The 21,847-nt window shown below is 41.7% G+C and overlaps 1 long non-coding RNA gene across 1 annotated transcript in view; it reads right to left on the reverse strand.

Annotated features, from left to right (window-relative positions):
- The window catches only part of LOC142823995 (uncharacterized), a 112,614-nt gene that overhangs the window by 76,235 nt on the left and 14,532 nt on the right, over nt 1–21,847 (reverse strand). Inside the window, exon 2 of the long non-coding RNA XR_012899052.2 lies at nt 7,320–7,412. This is a non-coding gene — a long non-coding RNA (uncharacterized LOC142823995). The remainder of the gene's footprint in view (nt 1–7,319; nt 7,413–21,847) is intronic.

The raw sequence follows: 21,847 nt of genomic DNA on the forward strand, positions 1-21,847 counted from the left end.
TTTCGTGGGCCAGACCCACTTCCTCAGATCCAATAGTGGAAGAAAATTGTCACAACCATATATATTTTCTTCCACTATTGGATCTGAGGAAGTGGGTCTGGCCCACGAAAGCTCATCACCTATTAAACCATCTTGTTAGTCTTTAAAGTGCTACATAGTCCTGTTTTTTGTTTCAGCTGCACCAGACTAATACAGCTACATTTCTAGCACTATAAAGGTTACATGTTCATTGTAGTTCACCCTCACCCTTTGTGGTGAGCATCAACCAGAATATATGACAAGCTAGCAACTGTCAGTCACTACTGATCAGAGCTGTGTTACTGGTGAGGACAGAGAGGAAAATGGCACAGTCCTTCTAGAGGCAAAACTTGTAATTACAATGAGTGAACTAGGAGGCCGGGGCTGATAGTGTTGAGTACAGACATGGGCAATCATTTTTGTAAGAGGTGGGGCACTTCACAAAGGCAGCTGCGGGCCAGCTCTGCCTTGGAAGGGGAGGAGCCTCAGAGGGAAGAGGCCTCATGCAGAAGGGGTGGAGTCCTAGGTGGAAAGGAGTGGTTGCCTTTAGGTGCCACATGCTCCTGGTGGGGAATAGATGTCATGCACTCACCAGCCCCCAACTGAGGCCTTGAGGTAGAGGAGCACACAAAGTCTCCTGCCTCCCACCCCTGCCTTGCCAGGAGCATGCAGTGCCTAGCGGGTAACCGCCTGCCATTTTTGAACAGTTGGTGGTTGCCACTAGGCACCCTGTGCCCCCGGTGTGGGAAGGAGACTTCATACACTCCCCCCCCCCCCGGCTTGAGGCCAATCTGGGCCTGGGGGTGGGAGAGAGTGTGAAGTCATTCACTGTTTAAAATGGCTGGTGGCTCCCTCTAGACACTGTGTGCCCAGATGGAGGAAGAGAGCCTGGGGGCGGGGGAACATCAGGGCAGGCTGCGAGCTGGATCAAACAGCTTGGCAGGCTGGATCCAGCCTGTGGGCCGCATCTTGCCCACCTCTGCTCCAATGACAGCAGGATAATGTGTTATTTTGTATAGTGTGTCTTAAAAGGATTTAAGACACACTATACAAAAATCCCTGTAAACCTCGTTTCACAAGGCGTAGGGGATCGGTCAGCAAAGGCTTCCCCAGACGACTGATCCACATCTAGACTACCGCGCTGTGCCAGATGAGCTGATCGTCAGTACAGCATGGCAGCCATGTTTATTTTAATGAAGTGGGGATTATTTAAATCACCACTTCTTTGCCTATGCCGGGTAAACTAGTTTACTTGGCTCCGTCGACGGAGCCATGTAGTCTAGACATACCCTAAGAGCCCAATCTGCTTGTAGTTGTGGGAGAGGTAAAGGTAAGCATAGCTTATGGTCCTGGTTCTGGTCCTGGTGGTCCACACTGACTGTGTCACTCATGTACATTTACAGAAGACCAAGTTCTAATAACAGTTCCTTTGCAGCTCCCAATGGTGTTGTATTATCCCTTAGTCACAACAAGTGACGTGTTCTCTCTGATAGCTATCAGAGAGAGAATGTAGCTATAGCCTACATTTGGTGTACCTAGATGTATAACCTTGCACTTGACTACATTAAAATGAATTTTGTTTGAATGGGCCTAGCTTACAAAATGATCCAGAGAATGCTGTAGGTGTGCCATTCTCATTATCTACGCCTCTGCCAATTTGTGCCATGTGAGTTTTTATCAGTAGCAATTTTATATTTACTGCTTGATTGTTGATAAAAATATTGAACAGTGGATGTTGGGCCACACTCTGGAGAGCTTTAGATCACCTCCTTTTTATACCCATTGCTTCCAGAGAGTGGGATTTGTACTCCTGTGAACCTTTCTTAGAACTAGCTGAGGAGTTGATGGGCACATGAGGTTTCCCAAGCATCGCCCTGGAAGACAAATCCTAGTGCTACAGGCAGGAGAGAGGCTGTCGTCTTTTGCAAGATTGGCAGGAAAGAAAGTATCAGCCATTGATGACTGGTCTTAGCAGGCAGCATCTACCCACTTTTCTTCTCACAAAGGGCCCAGCTATTAAAGTAAAGAGAAGAATGAAAGCAGAATAACAAGGCGAAGGACCTGAAGTCCTGGCATCCACCTCAGTGTTACATGTCTGCCATTTACTTCCTCCCTTGGTCCAAGAACCTGATCCATGTAACCCTCATTTCTGGTGCAAGTAATTAACCAACCTCTTCAGAGAAAATGCCCAGATTTTTTGGGGGTGGTGGTGGCTGGTGAATTTATTTTCTCATTTCTGATGAGCACCATGCTTTACCTCTTCCTTGATAGAGAACTTTCTTTTAAATCAACTGCTGGTAGAGTTCAGGGAACCTATTGGAATCTCACAGAAGTAAACGGCAAAGCTTCCAAGTCCCTCTGGCTTCAGTGGGCTCGTAAGTAAACAGATTGAAGTTGAGACTTCCTAATTAAACCAGTTTTCACTCAAAGTTATGACGTTCAATTTTACAATTCGCAAATGTCAGTTGCAACGGAAGATTGGCCTCTTAAGAAAAAGGGTAAGATCTGTGCAACGTAAATTTCAAGAGTGATTTTTATGGTCTTTTCAGCATCATAAATGCACACAACAAACAAACAAACCCCAAAATTGACAATATTGGGGAAAAGTTACGTAGAGACTCCTCATTAAATGTTTCTTTCCCTACCTGCTCCAATTATTTTGTGTCAGCAGGCCAACATACTGCAGATAAAAATAAACTTGCAAACAAAAAAAGGCTGTATTTTGTCAAAACCACCAGTCAATCACTTCCAAAAGGTTAGACCAATTTGGTAAAACATATGTTGTTTGCAGAGGCCTTTTTCATGTTAGGCTGAAATTCTTTAATTGTAAATATTTTTAAGTTATTTGTTGGTTCCATAAGAGCTTATGACATGAGCACAGAACAGTCATACGTTTTAGTGATGTGCAAGCAGGTGCTAAGGCTGGACTAAGAGGAATTCCATCACACTATTTAAGGTTATATAAAAAGTCTCCATGTTTCCTGGGGCATGGTATTTATTAACAAAGAAATTAAGAACAGGATAAGAGTTTTTGTCAAGCCTTGTCCCTATACTAAGGCCAGGTCTACACTAGAGGGCAATGTCGAACTAAGGTATGCAACTCCACCTAGGCAAATAGCACAGCTGGAGTTGTAGTCTGAGTTACCATGTCATCTCCATGGGAGGTGTGGGAGATCGACAGGAGAAACTCTCCCATCAACTTGCCTTACTCTTCTCGATTTGGTGGAGTACCGGAATCGACAAGGGCACCATTAGCAGTTGACACTAGACCGCTAAATCCACCTTCAGAATATTGATCCCCTCAGTGCTGATCTTCTGCTAAGTGTAGACAAGGTCTTTGGTCTCCTAGGATCCTTCCTCAGGACTGGTCTCCCTACACCCCACCAAGGTCCTCTTTCTCTTTAAAGTGTCACTTCTACCTCAGCTTAAATATGGATACTTCATTCAGTGAGTAGTCAAATTATCCCTTTTTGAGCATAAGAAACATCTGCTAGTGGGGTGGAGGGCATGTTTCATACAGATAATGCCAGATTTTTCTAATGTCCATAAAAGCAGTAGGGGAAAAACTATTGCTGCCAAATAGTTTCTGACAGGTAGCTATTAAATTCATATGTTTTTCATTGTTGCCATGTTAAAAGGAGTCCCACTGATTAATCGTCTGTTTTTCATTGATTTTTTTTCAGTAGGAAGTACCTCTTCCTACCCCACCACTTACTCAAATTTGCCCTTTTTTGTACAATTGTAAGTTGCAAGCGATCTTATATTTTAATATAAATTTGATTTGATATTAACATTAAAATGTATGGGCATATATGTCTTTCTTTGAATAATAAGCTTCACATCATACTGACCAAGGGTCTTTATTGCTTGAGTATAAATCCATGAGGCCATTTGGTAGCAGAAGATGGCTTCTCCATTGGAAATGAATTGAGAAATAAGATTCCTTTTCTCCCTTATGTGCTTATAATTCCAAGAGACTATTAATCTGCATTAGGTATTTATGCTCCTTAAAGCACTGAATTCTTTAATGAATGTTGTCCTCTGCTTTTTGACAGCAGTGACAGAGTTTAAAATGTGTTTGACACATGTTTTACTGTATTTTACAAAATGTTTTTTCTGTAGCAGAAGGGGGAAGAATTTCATCAATACACGCCTTCAAAAGACTGACAGAACACATTACTTTTTCTTGGCTGTTGCTTTTCTTTTATAACAAGGATTTAAATCAGTGTCAGGTTACATTTTTAAAAAGTTATTTTGAGAGTTACCAGCAATAAAAAAAAAACCTCACCTGGTATCCTCTGGTATTCAGTGACACAAGACTTTAACCTCCCTTCCTTGTTTTTAAGCTCATTTGCTAGCTAACTTGATTTTCCCAGATCTCCTTCCCTACCCCAGCCATTTCTCCACTCTCCTAAAGCTGTGGAATGCTGCTGAGAGCATTAATTGAAGACATCCTTTCAAAGCTGAAAGCACATGTTCTCCTTAATTAAGCTGTTAAAATGCAACTTCAATGAAGTGTTCATTAGGGTATGGTTTTGTTAAAATTTTACCATGTTATGATAGGTCACCATTAGGTCTTGGAGCACTTGTTCTGAAAAATGTATTGGTAAAGCCCAGAGCTCTTATCTTAGTGCATTGTAGCTGAATCTGTATTGTAGTTGTAAACTATGCCTGAAAATTGTGCATCTGTTGACACATAATATATACAAAGAACTGCTGTTAGGCTATGTGCTCCTCCTCTCATTTACCCAATCAAAATGAAGGTGGCACAAATAGATATAGACATAACAAAATGTTTTAGGTTAGTAAACTACCTAAGACTTTCTATGCTGACCTGAAGGAGGCCTCTGGGTTCATTCCTCCATTCCATTTTGTCACTTTGCTTGTGAAAACTGAAGAATGAGACTGTGAAGAGGCTATTGTGGCAATATATTCAGTCAGGTGGGATGAAATAACATTTATCAAAACATCACACCAGGAATGCATTATATACTGTACATCACTTTGTTTTAAGAGGTTTCTACTCCTTGACTGGACAACAATCAATAGCATGCAACTTAGGCTGGCCAATCACACACCATGAATAATGAATTCTTAAAGTGACCATTTTTTCAGTACTATCACCTGGAATTGGTTCACACACTATCAAATGTTTCTGAGGAACATACATACTTGTTGAAGGGAGGACTGGTTACTGAATGACTTGTAGACAACAGAAAGGGCTTAATGTCAATGACTTAAGCATCTGCACTCAAAAGTGAATGTTTTCTATTCCTGATAGATATGGAAGTTTTTCTCTTCAGTGCAATGGGTATCTCTCATTTAGGAACATTAAAGAGAATGTTAGAATTCTCACCAACAGTGTTTGGGAGCACCCATAATGATGACTTCACACAGATACACTGGGATGGTTCACAACAAGGTAAAGACAACCAGCAAAAGTCCCATTACTCCCATGAAATGAATGCAAAGAACCACCACAGATCTGACCATCTGGATCCAACCTGTAATTGTTGCCTCTTATAATTGATTTTCAATTATGGCATTAAAAAACACCCTTATCTACATACTCATTCTAATAGAGAGAAAATGGAACTCAAAACTACTTTGTGTTAATTAATAGCCATGTTTGATACCACTCTAAATAATGTCAAATACTTAAATATGCAGGGAAAAACTCTCTGCTAGTGTAAATCCAGTGCTTTCAATGTAATTAAACCAGCAGAGAATTTGGCCCATAAAACAGCAGGACTTTTCTTACAACCTTTTGCATCTGGTGTCAGAAATGAAGAATTATTTTATTAAAGTAGAGTTGAAGGTTCGTATAAAAGTCATTCCATAGTTTCCAAACACCAAAAATAATTCTTTCTTTCAAACCGAGAATGTGTTCTAACTGCAGAATAAAGAAAAATGAGCCAGAAAACTAAAGAAAAAATAGGCACTTTCCACTCTAGATTATGTTAAATTATGTGTTACAAATAAATTAATCTCCCATGCAGCAAAGGAGTTGATGATAAAAGCATATAAGCTAGCAGAGGGAAAATAAGCTTCATCATATAATAAGACATTTAATATCATGCCTGTATTGCATCCCTGAGTCTGTATCGTTATAAATAATACCATAATTAGGCCCCAAACTATTTTCTATGTAAATTGTATTCTAATTTAGAACATAGAAAGAATATACTTAATTGCAAATATTTATGAGGGCATGAGGAGATGTGCTAAAACAAGTCTGGGGAAAGTTCTTCATGACATGTGCTTTGAAATTTCCATTTAGCAACCTGTCAGAATGAGCACGAGGCATGTTTCTTAGAATTAGGCTGTGAGTCATGACATGGCAATGCCCCATATTTCTGTAAATACCTATATGGCCCTTATTTCCATATGGGCTGTATGTATTTTATTCATTAATGGGTTTTATACTCCCGACAAAGTATCATCCCCGTTTTACAGCACAGGACAAAGCGACTTGCTCAACATCAGCTGAGAAAACCAACTGAGCCAGGAACTAAATCCAGGTTTCCCGTGTCCTGGTCCAATCTAGGTACTAGGTCAGCCTTCTTGCCCTACCACACCGGTTGACATCACATGCCGATCTCCTAGAAGCAAGCATATTATGTCATCATATGGATAGTAGCTTGCCATTGATAAATTGCACACCCTTAAATTCACCATTTCCTACCATTTTGAAAGGGTTTGTTCATTTTATTTACATGGGCACTATGTCAAGTTTTTATACATTACAAAGAGTTGTAGAGAAAGTGTATGTGATAGGGTATATCTAGACTGCATCCCTCTGCCAGCAGAGGGATGCAGATTAGGCAGGTCAAAATTGCTAATGAAGTGGGGGTTTAAATATCCCATTCTTCATTAGCATAAACATGGCTGCCACTTTTTTTCGGCACGGACCTTTATAAGAGAAAAGCGGCAGTCTAGAGGCTGATTTTTCGCTAAAGAAAGCCTTTTCCGATAGATCCTGTATACTTCATTTTACGAAGCAAAAGGGATCTATCGGAAAAGGTTTTCTTTAGCGAAAGATCAGCCTCTAGACTGCTACTTTTCTCCAACAATGCTCCGTGCTGAAAAAAAGCGGCAGCCATGTTTATGCTAATGAAGCACAGGATATTTAAATACCCGCTTCATTAGCAAATTTGACCTGCCTAATCTGTATCCCTCTGCAGGCAGAGGGGTGTAGCCTAGACATAAGCTTAGAGAGAGATTTTCAAAGTCAAAAAAGGGAACAAGGTACCTAACTCCTGTTTGTTCCTTTTGGGGAAAAAAATAAACAAAACTCTCACCTGTAGGGTGCACTTCTATGTATGATTCAATAACATTTGTTTTGTTCCCTGCAGGGCATGCAGTCTCTAAATGCCTCTCCTGTGTTACGGACCCTGAAGTAATACCAGAGAGGGAGAAAATAGGGTAAGTACCTAAGGTAGAAGAGGTAAAATATTCCAAGAATAAATATAAAAAATATGCCCCCAGAATACTTAATTACTCTTATGTGGCTTCAATAGTACATTCATATTATCCCACGAAAGCCTAGAAATTTTGGCTCGATTTCAGTGTGAAATGGCAGCCTCTTTCTGAGTTACAGTCCAAAAGGAAGACTCGTGCTTCTTTCCTAAGCAATATAAATGAGCTTCATCTCAGTTTATTGCAAAGCCTTTTAAACATGTTGACCTTTCTGAGCATTTTTTTCATAATTAAATATTATCCCCACTGAGCAGTTCAATGGGTGCACAGTTTGTAAACCAAAACTATGCAGCTAGATTGTGTGTTCTCACATTCCCTTCAGATTTATTATGCCCCAGTCAGAACTCAGATTCCAAGGCCAGAAGGGGCCATTGTGATCAACTCATCTGATCGAACAAGGAGCAATGGTCTCAAGTTACAGTGGGGGAGGGCTAGGATGGATATTAGGAAAAACTATTTCACTAGGGGGGTAGTGAAGCACTAGAATGGGTTCCCTAGGGAAGTAGTGGAGTCTCCATCCCTAGAGTTTTTTAAGTCCGAGCTTGACAAAGCCTTGGCTGGGTTGATTTAGTTGGGGTTGGTCCTGTTTGGGTAGGGCACTGGACTCAATGACCTCCTGAGATCTCTGCCAGCCCTAGGAATCTATGATTCTATGATCTTCTGTATAACACAGGTCATTCAACTTCTGCAAAATAATTCTTAAATATGTCTTTTTAGACAAACAGCCAGACTTGATTTTAAAAGTACTGGAGAACCCATCACAATCTTTGTTGCAATGGATAGTTATCCTTACTCTTAAGAATTTATACTGATAAGTCAAAAGGATCTTCAACCGAAGTCAATGTTCTAAGGCTATTGCAAGGAAAATAGAAATAGAAAAGGAAAGGTTTATATAGATATGAATAGTCCTAAATACGGGGTGGTGGAAATAATGCAAAGACTAGAACAGATCATAGTTGTAACTGTACATTTAAAGGCAATCTGATTCTCACATGGGCTTATTAATTGTTAAAATTAAATAAATAAAAATAAAAGCAAAGACGATCACAGCAGGAATGACAAGCTTTAAAGAACATCACAACTGACGGTACAATACGTGAAATAAAAACATTAGATTGAGCAAATTGCTTGAATGATTTAAAAAGTCAGTGAGAACAAGCCAGAGCTGCAGGTGTAATTCTGAGTGATAAAATGGCTTATTAAGCAAATTGCTAGGGCATAACAAAATGGAACAGATGTATTAGTAGCCTTGGATGTGGAAGTGAAGAAGGCTGGAAGAAAAAGCATCCTCACATTTATGGAAAAGAACTGAAGTGCAAAGAGGAAGAGAGAAAATAACTTAGTACTTCAAAGCTACTCTCTGCAGAACCAGAATTTATCACCACTATTCATCCTAAGTAAGACACTGCCAAAGCCCAGACAGCCACACAGGGCAAATACCTCCTTCCCCAGAGTGACTGACACACGAGGAAAAACTATGTAACACTTTAAAGATGAACAAGATGGTTTAATAGGTGATGAGCTTTCATGGGCCAGACCCACTTCCTCAGATCATAGTCTGGAAGAGAATTGGCATGACCATATCTACCAAAGTAATACAATGAAAAAAGTGAACACATTATTAAACTGACAAATCAGATTTAGTACAGAAGGTGGGGCGAGGGTTAGGGAGGGAGGGAATAGCTATTTATGAGTCAATGAATGGCTAATCAGGGGTGAAAATTGGGGAAGCTATCTTTGTAATGGGTAAGGTAATTAACATCTTTGTTAAGGCCCATTCGTAAAGTGTCAAGAATGAATGAAAGTTCTGAAGTTTCCCTCTGTAATCTGGTGTTAAAGTCTCTTTGAAGTAAGATGCATGTCGTAAGATCATTAAGACTATGTCCAGATAGGTTGAAATGAAAGCCAACTGTTTTTTCCTTGTGAAGATGTCTGATGTCTGATTTGTGGGCATTAATTCTTTGGCAAAGTGTCTGAGAAGTCTCACCAATATACATAGCAGAAGGACACTGTTGGCACATGATGTCATAAATTATATTTCTGGATGAACAGCAATTCAATAGTTACTGCTGGAAGAGCAGTGACCCAACACATACCTGAGCTAAAGAACAGCTCGCACTCACCAGCAAAGGTGAACTCAGCCCACCTTAATGCAAAGCACTTCATCCACTGCTAGCACCGAATGTGCATATTCGACCTAGCACAGCACCCATTCGTGCCATTCTCATCCTCATTCTCTGAGGTTTGCAATACAAAACCTCAGTTCTCCACTCTCAACTGTAGCCTTTCCATATCCATCACCTCCACAAAATACAGGTCCTGTTACCAAAAATGGGAGAGTAATTGTCTAATCTTACTTCTATGAGATACTTCCTGGAAGATAAGGAGTTGCTCATAGCGGAGTCCCATGGAATCACAAATTAACAGAATTGGCAAATGTCTCAAAAAGTGGTAAAGTCGAGCTCCCTGTGCTGTGGCAGGACCAAGTAAACTAAGGCCATCTCCGAATGCTGTTTGTTACTAAATCCAAAAAGAAAAGTTCTATGGGTGCCAAACTTGTGCCATTGACAAGAGGAATTGTCTTTTGTTGGATACAGCTCATGAAGGTGGAACATGGTGCGTTTTCACCTCCTCATCCAGGCCCATGGAGTCTTGCCTTAGCCAGGACCTTTAGCCACTCTACTCCCAGATGTCCCCTTTGATCATGACAAGCCTGCAGTGGGACTTCTGTGGTAGCACCAATAGTATTGGGTGAGCCCACTTGTCTTGTTGGTAAAACCATCTGTCCCAAACCAGCAGATGGTTTCATTCCTTTAGAACAGTGTTTCTCAAAGTGGTCTGTGGATCTACTCTGAGAAACCTGCTAACTTGCTGCTCCGGTGTGTTTATTTACTGGCTCCAGCCTATATGAATAAATATAAATAAATATGTATAGAACGTAGTTAATGCCAATATATTAGTATTATGTAATTATTTCATACAGAGCCACAAGAAAAAAAAAGATCATTCTGAAAGTGCTGAATCTCTTCATTATGCTGAAAGACATTGTACTCAAAGAAACAGTTTCATTTTACTCAAATTGAACAGTTTCATTTTTCCACCATCTCTTCTCACACTGCAGTAGAAGAAAAATATACCCAGTTCTCATTGTACCACCTTTTCCTAGATGCAAGTCCCTCTCTCCAGCTGATGAAAAATGATGCAAGACATTGACCCTGTTTTAGGAACACCCAAAGAGTATGCATTTTAATAATAAACCCCCCTAGGTAGCCTCCTGCATCTGGTTCTATCATGCCCATTTAATACACATAATATTCTGTGAGAGCCCTCCTGCAACTAACATGTTTGCAATTCACTTGTGAAAATCATTGAACTAAAATTCATTTTATAGGCAAATTATTCCACTAATATAGTAGAGTTGCTTTTAAATCAACATTCATAGGCTAGTACATGTAAAAAATCAATTAGGAAAACAATAAGACTGCAAAATCGAGAACTGAAATACAGGCAGTCCCTGGGTTACGTACAAGATAGGGACTGTAGGTTTGTTCTTAAGTTGAATCTGTATGTAAGTCGGAACTGGCGTCCAGATTCAGCCGCTGCTGAAACTGACCAGCGGCTGACTACAGGAAGCCCAAGGCAGAGTTGCTCTGCCCCGGGCTTCCTGGAATCAGCCGCTGATCAGTTTCAACAGAGGCTGAATCTGGACGCCTGGGACAGAGCAGCTGGGGCGCTTCCAGGTAGGCCCCCGCAGCGCCGCACCTTGGCACTGCGGGGACCAACCCGGCAGCACCCCAGCTGCTCTACCCCAGGCATCCCCAAATCAGCTGCTGCTGAAACTGATCAGAGGCTGATTCCAGGAAGCCCGGGGCAGAGCAACTCTGCCTCAGGCTTCCTGTAGTCAGCCGCTGGTCAGTTTCAGCAGCGGCTGACTTGGGGATGCCTGGGGCAGAGCAGCTGGGGTGCTGCCGGGTTAGTCCAGTAGCACCGAGGAGTGGCGCTGCGGGGACCAACCCAGCAGCGCCCCAGCTGCTCTACCCCAGGCATCGGCGAGAAAAACCTGGTCTGCTGGGGGGCGCATTTGCTGTGCCCCCCCCAGAAGACCATGGAGACACAGGCGGCGGGACCACCGAGACGCGCCGTGGTCCCGCCGCCCGCATCCTCTGCGGCTTTGCTCCGTGTCTCCCTGGTCTGCTGGGGGCTCCCCCCCAGCAGACTAGGAAGACACGGAGCGGCTTTTCTCGCCGCAGAGGACGCGTTCTCTGTGGCTTTGCTCCCCGTCTCCCTGGTCTGCTGGGGGGCCAGCTGACCAACCCGGCAGCGCCCCAGCTACTCTACCCCAGGCATTGGTGAGAAAAGCCTGGTCTGCAGAGGTGGGGGGACGCACTAGCTGCCCCCCCCTGCAGACCAGGGAGACGCGGGCAGACCAGGCAGATGGGGAGCAAAGCCGCGGAGGATGCGGGTGGCGGGACCACGGCGCGTCTGGGTGGTCCCGCCGCCCGCGTCCTCCAGGGCGAGAAAAGCCCCGTTCGTAAGTACGGATCCAACATAAGTCAGATCCGCGTAACCCGGGGACTGCCTGTACTCCCTTCATGCTATGCCAATCACATTTATTGAGTTTAGTTGACTGTTCCATTTATACCTGACAAAATCTAGGTGCCAATATAACTTTGGCAATTATTATTAAATGAAGCCACTTGCTACACAGATTGTTCCTCAGTGGAAGCTGAATGCTCCAAGATACCAATATACCTCCATTAGCATAATAATTGAGCACCCCAATTTTTAGTGTATTAATCTTCATGGCATCCCTCTTAAAGGGGGGGGAGGAGTATTATGACTATTTTACAATGGGGGATCTGAGATACAAAGAGGCTTAAGTACAGATCCTCAATCATCTATTGTGAGTGAGGAGCCTAAAAACATTTGAGGAGCTAGAGCCAAAGGCCTTATCCAAGATCACACAGGAAGTCCCTGGAAGAGCACATAATTGATTCTAGGTTTCCCACATCACACCCAAGCACCTTAACTACTAGATCATCCTTCTTATCACAAAATCTTGAGCCACAAATTCTCATTAGTCCTGCTTTAGATATTCAAATTTATAACCAATAAGGATTTTTTTAATCATAGGAATGGTATTTTTTCCAAGAATGAGTGTCTCACTTTCTACACTATTTCTGTCTTGTAATGCTAGTTGCAGAATGAACTAAGTTCATTATTATGCTTTTATATCTAAAAGGAGTCACTGTTAGAATAAATTCTCTGTAAAATTAACTCAGTCACTCAGGCTACATCTAGACTGCATCTCTCTGTCGACAAAGAGATGTAGATTAGGCATGTCGAAATTGCTAATGAAGCCGGGATTTAAATATCTTGTGCCTCATGAGCATAAACATGGCTGCTGCTTTTTTTCAAAACAGAGTTTTTTCGAAAAACATGGCAGTCTAGATGCAGATCTGTTGAAAATAAAGCCTTTTTTGACAGATGCTGTATTCCTCAAAAAATGAGATTCAGTCTAGACACACACCTAGTGACAGGGCTGTTTTGACACAGAGTTGTCATAGAACATAAGAACGGTCGTACTGGGTCAGACCAAAGGTCCATCTAGCCCAGTATCCTGTCTGCCGACAGTGGCCAGCACCAGGTGCCCCAGAGAGGGTGGACCGAAGACAATGATCAAGTGATTTGTCTCCTGCCATCCCTCTCCAGCCTCTGACAAACAGAGGACAAGGACACCATTTTACCCCCTGGCTAATAGCCTTTTATGGATCTAACCTCCACGAAATTATCTAGCTTCTCTTTAAACTCTGTTATAGTCCTAGCCTTCACAGCCTCCTCTGGCAAGGAGTTCCACAGGTTGACTACACGCTGTGTGAAGAAGAACTTTCTTTTATTAGTTTAAAACCTGCTACCCATTAATTTCATTTGGTGTCCTCTAGTTCTTCTATTTAGGAAACTAAGAAATAACTTTTCTTTATCGGCCCTCTCCACACCACTCATGATTTTATAGACCTCTATCATATCCCCCGTCAGTCTTCTCTTTTCTAAACTGAAAAGTCCCAGTCGCTTTAACCTCTCCTCGTATGGGACCCGTTCCAAACCCCTAATCATTTTAGTTGCCCTTTTCTGAACCCTTTCCAAGGCCAAAATATCTTTTTTGAGGTGAAGAGACCACATCTGTACACAGTATTCAAGATGTGGGCATACCATAGTTTTATACAGGGGCAGTAAGATATTCTGGGTCTTATTTTCTATCCCTTTCCTAATAATTCCTAGCATCCTATTTGCCTTTTTGACCGCCGCTGCACACTGCATGGAAGTTGTCGCTCAAAGTGGCGTAATATAGACATACCCTTACAAGGCAGGACAAATTGTTTGATCTGCACCTTGTTAGCAAAACCTTAACAACTTGTTTATCAATTCAGATACTTAGAAATGCATCATTATAGATATTTTAGCCAGAGATTTCCACAGGCAAGGTGTTTTGTTAGATACTTGAAACTTCTCATTTTGAAAGATTTTGTCTCAAAGGAATTATTTAAAAGTTATCACTTATCAATAGTCAGTGAAATATTCTTGGATAGAGAATACCTGAGGAATGAATGGATTTTTAACCCTTGTGTCCAAGGCATCAAAAGAGTTTATGAAGTTTAAAAAAAATTGTGTTAAATATTGCATGGATGTTTATGTAGGTATAATTCTACTGAAATGGAGTTATTCCAAATGAGAATTCAGCTCATTGTGTAGATAAAAAAAGCCGTTTTATCTGCTCAGCTGTGACTCTTATTTATTCTTGCACACTAAAACTAGAACCATATGAAATGCATAATCAAAAATCTTGACTTAAAACTCAGAGTGTTTGTTGAAAGAATCACATAAAGTTCATGAACCTTTAAAATAAATGCCTATTTGTTAAAAAAGTGGCCTAACGAAGATTACAGATTTTCATATTGTTGGTGCAAAATTAAGTGAAATGTAGTGGGCTTAGACTCCATTTCACTTTGTGTTTTGGGGAATCACACAAACAATGAAACACAACAGGGGCAAATCCATGTAATATAAAAACAGTTCTGTTCAGAGACTGTTATTGAAAGAATGTTTCTTAAAGTTGCCCTCTGTCATAGGATCACTGAATTCTTCCCAGGCAATCACAAAGCATGAGGGACAATCATTTTGTTTTGTAGGAATAAAGGGACTAAATTCATTTCCCAAAAGTGTTTCTATGTGGTTTAATTTTAGGATATATTTTAAGCTTGAAGCAAAAAGATTTATCTAAGACATTGACTTCTTATAATAGGAGCTGGACATGCACAGTATAAAGACCGATTAAGACGCAGAATGCTTGCTTCTGTAGGCAAACTGCAGCATATGTCAAGAAAAAAAACAGAAACAAATTGTGAGGGCTGTATACACATAGAACCTTATAGTCAAAGAACGTTAAGGTTGCACAGGCAATCACTGAAATACTAGCAAATACCAGAATTAAGATTTTGAAAAGATTTAAGCAATTGAAAATAGGTGCTTATAATGGGAAATGCCAGGGAAGAGGCAACACTGTGAGATCTGCCTATAATCTGACCTTAAACTCTTGTATGTCTATGTCCTTATCCTGCCTTGTATGCACACAAATATACTAACTGTAAGCACAAGTCTCTGGCATAAAGGTTCCATTTTCTGCCCATCTGACAACTGATGACAACTTTACTCCTGACCCAACTGGGAGAGAACTGCTAGGCCTGGTCTACATTAGGCCAGGCAGGTCAGTTTATGGTACACCATCCAGCCATGCAAAATTTTCAGCTGGAATCAGTTTACCTTTAGCCAAGCCACTGCAGCCTCTGCAGTGTGGGAGGCTGATGGAAGCATATGCTCCTGTGGGCTTCCCTTACTCCTCACATAATGAGGAGTACACAATGCTGGTGGGGGCTGACCTCAGCGTTCAATTTTGGGGTCTACAATAGACCCACTAAATCGAACACTAGAGAATCAACCTACAGAGGATCAATCTTCTTCTTGGTGTAGACAAGCCCCAAGTGGGGAAAGCCAATCCCTAACAGGGATATGAATAGAGTTTTATGTGTATTAACTTAGGCCTTTTGTAAAAGGCCATGCAGAGTTCTTTTGAATCATGTATGTGATATCTATACTGTGTAGCATTAGCACCAAGATTTCTACCCAGTAAACTGCATAGGAAAATGGAATTAAGATCTAGACAAAAGTCTACACAGAAGAGTGCAGATCTAAAAATCCAGAGGGATCCCTGTAGCTTTATCCTTCCTCAAAGCTATGCAACTCACTGTTTATGTGATACATAGGTAGAACAGATTTAAAAGTGAAGTACAGCATATAAGTAAGTTTCCATTTACCAAAATAATAAAGGAATTCCTTAATGGAAATGTTCATGCAAAGAGTATTCTGCAAAGTAGTCTCTATATATGTTATTTCATTCCCTGCCTGTCAGAGTGTGCCCCTATCTTGTGAAGTCTAATTATCTTTTCAGAACCACTCCATTGAAAAAGTGAAAATGAGCCAGTATAGAGTGGGTTATTTCGCTTTTGTGTAACTAGCAATATGAAAAGGAACTTTTGATGCTTAGATTGATTCTATTTTAAAGAGAAAAATCATGCATGCCACCCACACTCTTATTGAAAATAATGTGGAGTGTGTGGAATAAAGAGGAGATCAAAAGGATTTACTGCAGAAGGTACTATTTACTGAAGGGTCTTGCAGCAGACACTATTATGATTCTAAGGCAGAATGTTAAATAACTATTAACATTCTTTCCAACCAAACCCAATATTTCCACTGTAAAAATGCTAACATCTAACACACTAGCTATTTATTAATGTCATTCACCCATGCACATTTTAGGTTAGCTTTGGTTTTGACTATTAAAATGCAAATCCCTTTTGTGGCTTATGTTTTATAGTTGTTTCTTTCATTTTTGATGTTGTTAGAAGAGACATCATTTATAGTCTACAAGGAAATGCACATCATGCTGGAAAGCATTACTCACAATTCAGCCATCAGCAAGGTCACCTCAATGTCACAAGACAGATGATAACAAAAACTATTCAGTTTCAGAAGGAATTATATGAAAATAATGGCAGAACAAGCATCTCGCCACAGCTTCCCAAAACATATGCATTGTCTCTTCCAAAGAGGTGGGTATATCACATCATATTTATTCTGAAATACTGTGGCACAACATGAATCTCCAGCCTTTAAATATTATCTCTAGGAAGAGAATGAAAAAATCAGATGTTATGGTCCTTGCTCTCCCCCAGCAAAGGCACAGAATTGGGGGAACATCCCCCCAGCAGAGTAACACAGACATTGATAACAGCACAGCTCTGGAGGGCTCAGTTACAGAGACTTGACAGCACTTATAAGCACAGTCCCAAATAGAAACCAAACCCCCAAGTAAATCCACTTACTCTATAAAGGTTTTACGCAGAGAAAGCTCATAAAGTTCACTCTCTTTATCAATGAAAGAGAGATATGCACAGCTGTTGTTTCTCACAAGGTAATAATTATTATCACTGGCTTTGATAATAAATAAGAGTGATTTTATTAAGTATAAAAGTAGCATATAAGTGGTTGCAAGTGATGACAGACAGATCAAAGCATGTTGCTAAGAAAAAAATAAACCAAAGCATACCATCTAAGCTTAATACACTAAGGCTACGTTTATACTGTGGAATTATTTTGGGATACTGGAAGTATTCTGCATCTTTAAAGCAGCCCATTATTTTGAAATAGATTTTTAAATAATGGGCGTACTATTCCAGCAACCCTGTAACCCTCATTCCACAAGGGTTAAGGAATGTTTCAGAATAGTGCTTTATTTTGAAATCACCTTGAAATAAGCTACACAATTTGCATAGCACAAATTCTGTAGCTTATTTCGAGGTAAGGTTGCAGTATAGATGCACCCTAAGAGAAATTGTTACAATTCATAATTTCTTACACTACTCCTTATTTCATGGAAAGCCCTTCAGGCCAGAGCTGATATTTTCTCTGATCTGAGTCTATGGGTTCTAATGCAGAGTTTGCCCTACTAATACTTTTGGCCACAGGTGCCAAGGTGTACAGATAGTTCGGAATGGCTAGCTAGTCCGAACTATCTAGCCCGTGCCGCGTGTAGCCGCGCGGCACGGGGTTCGAACAAGCCGGCATTTAAAAATGGCGCCGGCCGGCTGATGCAAATAAAGCCCGGGAAATTCAAATCCCGGGCTTCATTTGCACGTTCGGTATGCATACATTACCCCGCTAGTTAGCACTAGCGGGGTAGTGTAGACATACCCTCAGAGAGTTCTTTTTCTTCCCAGGTCCTTTCATGAGCTCCCTTGAAGTGGGGAGCAGTCTGTGAAGCCAGCTGAGGACAATCATTGTTTGCTCCCCATCTTTTAAATAGAATATCCCCGGGACAGGAATCCTTTATTCAAGTCCACCCTCTCTCAGGAATAGTACTATATTCGGGATATATTTCAGCATCAGGTGGCATGGTCATGGGTCTTTGTAAGACCAACCACAATCCAAGCTTACTGGGAAAACAAAATCGTTCACTGAGCATTGTTTTGAGCACCAAGTCATTAAGTCCCTTTAGTACCACTAATGGCTTTCACCAAAAGATCTAAATTAATAAATAGGTTTACACTTCATATTTTTAACTTCACACACAAAAAAGATACATGCATACAAACAGAATATACAAATTCAGGGGATAACATGCTTTTGAATGATAGGTCACTTGCATCAGTATGCATAAAGCATATTCAAATTACGCATATTCATATTCAAAACATATATCCATAAAAATATCAAGACATAGTATCCCAACCAGTATCAAATCTGAAAGCACAGATTACAAGGTGGAAGGGAAGAAAATTATACCAGTCAGCTCTCATTCAATCATAAAAATACTGTCATTGAACTATTTATGCTAAGAACAATGAGTAGTACTATGGCACCTTAGGGTATATCCACAGTGTGGGCTAAAGATGAATTAAGCTATGCAACTTCAGCTACATTAATTGCGTAGCTGAAGTCAAAGTACCTTAACTTGGCTTTTGGTGCTGTCTACACAGCAGGAAGTCAAAAGAAGAACACTCTCCCTTCAACTTCCCTACTTCTTGTGAAATGAGGGGATACAGAAACTGGAGTTAGAAGCCCATTTTTTCAAAATTATTTCAAAATAACGCTGCTGTGTAGACATGCTTCTAGAGACTAATCAGGGGTGGCCCGTGAGACTAGCCAGACTAGGTGGTCGCCTAGGACACCGCCAGCCTGGGCGCCAATGATGATGTCACAGGGCGCCCGAGCACCCCATCATTGTGTCACGGTCATTGACAGCTGTACAGGCAGGGGTGCCGATCACGCCTTCTGCCTGGGGCGCCAGCTACCACAGCTGGCCTTAGGCCACTCCTACGATTAACATCTATCTATCTATCTATCTATCTATCTATCTATCTATCTATCTATCTAGATATAAAAGCAGCTTTCATGGGGAAAACTCACTTCATCAGATAAAGAATTGCACAGGCAGTTGCCACGATGTAAACCTTGCACAATAATAAATCAGTATATTCTTTGGAAGACAGTTGGTTCTCATTAGAAAAATCTGTTCTGTTCTAAAAAGCGTATTTTTGTCAGTTTGCGTTATTTTATGATTTTCTAATTATTATAGCTTTAAAACTACTTGCTGAAATTACATTCAGGATCATAAAATGGGTTAGCACATAGAAAGAAGCATTATAAAAAGGAGAAGTAAGTTTGGATTTATACTAAAACCCTCATCCTGGAATGAACTTGTATCGTTTACACCCCTTCATTGTTGAGCCACCTCTCCTTTCATGCTGTCAAAGCATTCTGATGTTTGATCGTTCACTTAGCTAAACTAAACCTTGCTGGGTATTTGTGAAGCAGACTATGGGAAGCAGGGCCAAATCTTCCAAAAATATATTTCTCACGTAAGATTTACATTCACGGAATTTGTTTGTGGAGGTAAAAAGTTAATTTTTTAAAAAATTGAAGAGATCTGCTATGGGCATTGTAGGTAATGCAGGGTTGTTTTGTTAGGCACTTGATAAAGATTTGTAAGATGCATACGTGGACACACACCATCTATATAGTTTGGGGAGAAATCTCATTTCAGTACAATGCTGATCAGCAACAATGACACTGACATTTGTCAGACATTGTTTTCCTAGCTACTATATTTACTACAGGTTACTGTCCCAACTCTGTTGCCACCAGCTAGTCTAGAATGAAGCATTTATAAAGTTACCTAGTTGAAAACTACAGCAAGATTGGCTGGAATATCCTATCCCATGTAATTCTCTCCAGGCAACAATTTTCATATTAAACATTGTACAGTCTATCCCGTTTCTAAAAAAAATAAAAATCAGTGTTTATTGACAGTAGACTGGCCTGAAATGAGTTACATGCCTGGGACTGACAAAGCAGGAACAAACTGGTTCCAACATCATTATCTGGTACCCTCTTATCCTCTCACCATCCCAATTTGGCTTCAGAGCAAGGAAGAACACAGATTTTGTATTAGTGGCCAATTGCCTTCTGGTGATGGACAAAGGAAAAACATTGATACTTACACTCTAGTCTGTCGGTTGCTTTGAATACCAATCGAGATGGACTGAGATCAGCCAACTGTGTAGTGTCAAATGGTCTGGTAGCACTTTATAGACTAACAAAACATGTAGAGGGTATCATGAGCTTTTGTAGAATATGGATTCCAGAGTTTGGACTGTGGGCTAAGCCATTGTATGAATGTGTTAAGGGAACAGATCAGGACCCTTTTCACTGGTCCACAGAAGCCGACCAAGCATTTAAAACTTTAAAAAGAAAACTGATGGAAGCTCCAGCCCTAGGTTTGCCAGACCTCTCCAAGCCATTTCAACTGTATGTACATGAACGAAAAGGGGTGGCCTTGGGCAAGAAAGAAACCTGGCCGCCAAGCTCGGGCTCTGGGAAAAGGAGGGATGGCTCCACTCCACAGAAGGAAAGATCCTCCTATCGAAGGACCTAATCTGACCAGTGCTGCAGAGACTACATCAAACCACTCACGCCGGCAAAGAGGCTCTAACCCAGCTTATGAATAAATACTTCTTAACCTCTGGACTTCGGCCCCTAGCATCTCAGATACAGGCCAACTGTCTGGTCTGTCAAAAGAACAACCTTCGACCAGGATTTTCAGTACCACCAGCTACTCTGGAACCCACCCCAGGCCCGGAACTGGTTTGGCAGATAGATTTCACTGAGCTCCCACGGACTCAAGGGTTCAAATACCTCCTCATTCTGGTGGATTGATTTAGCGGATGGCCTGAAGCCTTCCCGTGCCGTCACTGTACAGCCAAGACTGTGGCTCTCAAGTTTGTCAAGGAACTCATCCCCCACTTCGGGCTGCCCCAGTGGATGGAATCTGACAACGGAACCCACTTTACATCCAAGGTTGTCCACCACATAGCAGCCGCCCTACAAATCCCGTGGAAGCTCCACATGCCATGGCGACCGCAGGCCAGTGGAGCGGTGGAATGCACAAATCAGACCCTTAAGCGTCACCTCTCGAAAATCTGTCAAGAAGCCTCCCTACGGTGGCCTGATGCTTTGCCCATTGTTTTGCTCCGCATCCGCGCTCTCCCAAAGGGTAGATTAGGGCTTAGCCCCTTCAAAATTATGTTTGGAAGGGCATGGCCTATGAATGGGACACCGGCTCTGGCAGGGGAGTGGGAATGGGATGCGGCTTTTTATCTCAGTATATGTGCTCTCTGTCTGCTGCTCTCTCTTCTCTTCACAGGTACACCAAAGACTCACAGCCTCTTCCGCTGGATGCCCCTGTCCACTGCTCACAGCCGGGAGACTCCGTGCTCGTTCATACCTAGAAGGACGAGCCTCTCCGGGAGAAGTGGAAGGGACCCCACACCATCCTGCTGGTTTCCCACATGGCAGCAAAGGTTGAGGGACACAAAAACTGGATTCATCACTCGCATCTGAAAGTAGTGCCCGCATCACCGCCAGCAGAACAGTGGACCGCCCAACCCACCAGAGCATCATCCACTGACGCTCTGGGACTTAAGTTGTTGTTTAAAAAGCACTGAGGGGTTAGGGGTTCTGTTGGGAACATAGCTGCCCTATCCAATAGACTCACCATGGGTTCTAATGCAGAGTTTGCCCTACTAATACTTTTGGCCACAGGTGCCAGTCTCTTGTTGCCTCCCGTGTCGCCCTCCACGCATGCAGGATGGGGAAGGGCCTCTGGAACTGGCTATCTAGCCTGGGAGGACTGGGGGGAGGCATTGTTTGCCTCCTGCTTACAGGTCTTGTATTA

Source organism: Pelodiscus sinensis, chromosome 1 (genome assembly GCF_052426305.1).
Source record: "Pelodiscus sinensis isolate ZL-2025 chromosome 1, ASM5242630v1, whole genome shotgun sequence".
NCBI classification, from domain to species: Eukaryota; Metazoa; Chordata; order Testudines; family Trionychidae; genus Pelodiscus; species Pelodiscus sinensis.